Genomic DNA, 3,213 nt, shown 5'->3' on the forward strand with positions numbered 1-3,213 from the left:
TTGATATGTGCTGAGAGAAGGACAGTATACCGTCTAGCTGAATAATTACATTCTTAAAAACAAGGTGCTATCTTGAACGTAAAAAGGTTTTTTGGCTGTCCCCATAGGAGAACCCTTTGAAGAACCCATTTTGGTTCCAGGTAGAACTTTTTTGAGTTCAATGTAGATCCCTTTACAGAAAGGGTTACTGTAGCCTAGATCTATTGTAAACCAGGTAACGCAATTGGTTATTTTTTTGCCAGCAAAGGCGCACAGTAGCCAACAACCAATGTTTAATTAAACTATCATGGTCAGCAAAACAGACATTCCTGTTTTTTCTTAATATTGGACATTATTTTAGTCCATGCAGCTTCTGTGAAAAATGTGAACTCTTTAGGCCTATGTGCAATGCCCATTGAATGAAAGGTGTCAGTGACTGTAGGAAGTCAGATAGTGTGTGGGCATGACTGTATTCACAGTTCCATCCTACACTCATACAACCAATGATAAATCAGTGTTAGGCATTAAACACTGCGTGTACTGTATGCAGGCGGATCCATTTGTTCGAAAGGTTCAGATTGTCTCATCAAAGCTCTATCCTGTAGATCACAGGTGGTAGGTACAAAGGAACATTAAGTAACTTGGAACATTAGATTTCCTTCCTGTCGATCCGTTAGGAGGTGTGTTCCAATGGATCTTTTCTCTTCTTCTACTGCATAATGATGGCCTCACATCATTTACTCTGCGTATATTCATCATACATTCAACATATTCTGCCTCATTCAATGAATGGGTGGCTTTCCCAGTAATGCTTGCTAATATCCTTAACTCTTATGTCAGGTTGAGAGTTATCCATGGATGAATAGCAAAGAAATGCTGAAGAGATTGAAGCCAAACTGATTTCAGATGTAAGATATCCATGGTGATTGCTATCTGAGATCTACTATTCAGTGTTGACCTCTGAATATTAATAAAGGCCATGGCACGAAGTAGGATAATTACACTCTTAGAAACAAGGTGTTATCTAGAACCTACAAGGGGTCTTCGGTTGTCCCCATAGGAGAACCCTTTGAAGAACCCTTTTTGGTTCCAGGTAGAAACCTTTTGGTTCCAGGTAGAACTCTTTTGAGTTCCATGTACACAGAGTTCCTTTACACAGAGGGTTCAACCTGGAACCCTGGGGCCAGGTTTGGAAAATAGCAGAGTGCTGCTGTTACGGATACAGGTATCCTGAGTGTGTATCCTGTGTGTATTTCTTTTCTCTCCTTCTCCCCTCACAGGTGACAATCATCACTCCCAAATCAGTCATCAATCAGTCCCCAAACAGAAGACACCTGCTCCTCTTCCCTCACCCAATCACAGCCCCTTTCCCTTGGTTTAAAAACCCAGTCAGTTGTTTCCTCCCCAGATCAATCTCTCTGTAACTCATTCTCTCGCTGTGTTCCCAGCGCTCGTTTTGTATTGATCTGTCTTTTGTTTTGCAACTACATGTCACATTTGTCTGGTTATCCTGTGAGTATTGTTTTGTTGTTTGACTGTTTGTTTGTTTGGTGGGAAAAGGGGGTACCAAGACAAGTCGCCCATGGGCATACACTACCCGTAGGAATACTTTGTCTAAGTTCCCTAGTTAGAACTGGGCGGACCACCCACTGTATTTTTGGTTAGTAGTTAGCTGTTCTTGAAGTAGGCTAGTTTAGCTTAGGGGTGTTTTGGATTATTGTTTCTTTGCTTGGGTCCAGCTCAGCCCCTTTTCTCACACCGCACTACTGTGTGTTTAGCAATAAACCTTTAGAGTTTGACGGTAAACTTAATTTGTCTGTGGTTATTAGTTCTCACTGTTTCTTATCACTATTATAATTTGCAGGAGTTATGTTACGGGTCTCGTATCCATCCCCCCCTAGACTGCAGGGCCAAAAGGGATTCGTAACAGCTGGCTTTTACAAATTTGAAAGGGCAGTAGCACCACCTTAATGCCAGCCTTTGCATTTTGTTACACCAGAAGAAAATTAATTTCCAATGGAACGCTGCATTTGTCTTGCAGCATTGCATTGCAGAGGCAGACGAAGTGCGTTCTGTGTGGTGCATGCGTTGGATTTAACGAATGTATGCGTCAAACTGTATGCATATGTGGCTTGACAGAAATGGTAGTTCAACATTCACCTTCTGCTTTGTTGTACACACATGCAGATGATGTTGCGTACCATTTTGCACAAACCACGGTTGTGAAAAGTGTAAACAACTTTGCTGCATGTTACGCCTGCTCCTGCTCTCCCTCCCTGGCGCTCGAGAGCCAGGTTGCCCAGCACTACGCACTCCTGCCACCATCATTACGCACACCTGTTTCCCTCGTCACGCGCATCAGCGATTAATTGGACTCAATTACCTGTTATTAGCTCCCCTTTAACTGTCTGTTCCCCGCTTCAGCATTAATTGTCGTATGTTGTTGTGTTTACCCGGTTCTGACGCTGTTCCTGTCCTATGTCTGTGCAAAATGTAATGTTCACTCTCCGTACCTGCTTCTCTACTCCAACGTCGGTTCTTACAGAATGCTGGCTTTTCGGTTGGTGGTTACGTCGGTTCCGGGGACCTTGGCCTGGAAGCACGACAAGCCAGCACGTCAGGCCTCAGCCGGATCGTCAGGTTCCCACGTCTCAGCCGTTTCGCCAGGTTCCCACGCCTCAGCCGTTTCGTCAGGCTTCTATGCCCCAGCGGGCTGGTCCAGCAGGTTCTGCCGGGTGGAGCCCCTAGAAGGAGTACTGTCACGCCTGCTCCCGCTCTCCCTCCCTGGTGCTTGAGGGTGCCAGGCTGCCCAGCACTACACACTCCTGCCACCATCATTACGCACCTGCTTCCCTCGTCACGCGCATCAGCGATTCATTGGACTCAATCGCCTGTTATTTCTTCCCCTATATCTGTCTGTTCCTCAGCTCTGTTCCCCGCTTCAGCATTAATTGTCGTTTTGTTACCTGGTTCTGATGTTCCTGTCCTGTTTTATGTCTGTGCTATATTAAATGTTCATTCTCCATACTGTTTCTCATCTCCAGCTTTGGTTCTTACAGATGCATGTTCTTTCTCTGTTCAGGATTTGTTTAAAGGTGATGTTTGGTGCACAGGAGGATGGTGGTACCTTAATTGGGGAGAACGGCTTGTGGTAATGGCCGGAGCGGAATCAGGGGAATGGTATCAAATACATGATTTCCATGTGTTTGATGCCATTCCATTTGCTCTGTTCCG

At 44.9% G+C, this 3,213-nt stretch overlaps 1 long non-coding RNA gene across 1 annotated transcript; it reads left to right on the forward strand.

Annotated features, from left to right (window-relative positions):
• The first annotated feature begins 1,402 nt into the window (after nucleotides 1-1,402).
• On the forward strand, nucleotides 1,403-3,011 carry LOC115169265 (uncharacterized). Its single transcript, XR_003870833.1, has 2 exons — nucleotides 1,403-1,491; nucleotides 2,525-3,011. It is a non-coding gene; the product is annotated as an uncharacterized LOC115169265 (long non-coding RNA).
• Nucleotides 3,012-3,213: the final 202 nt, after the last annotated feature.

Source organism: Salmo trutta, chromosome 31 (assembly GCF_901001165.1).
Source record: "Salmo trutta chromosome 31, fSalTru1.1, whole genome shotgun sequence".
Classification (NCBI taxonomy): Eukaryota; Metazoa; Chordata; class Actinopteri; order Salmoniformes; family Salmonidae; genus Salmo; species Salmo trutta.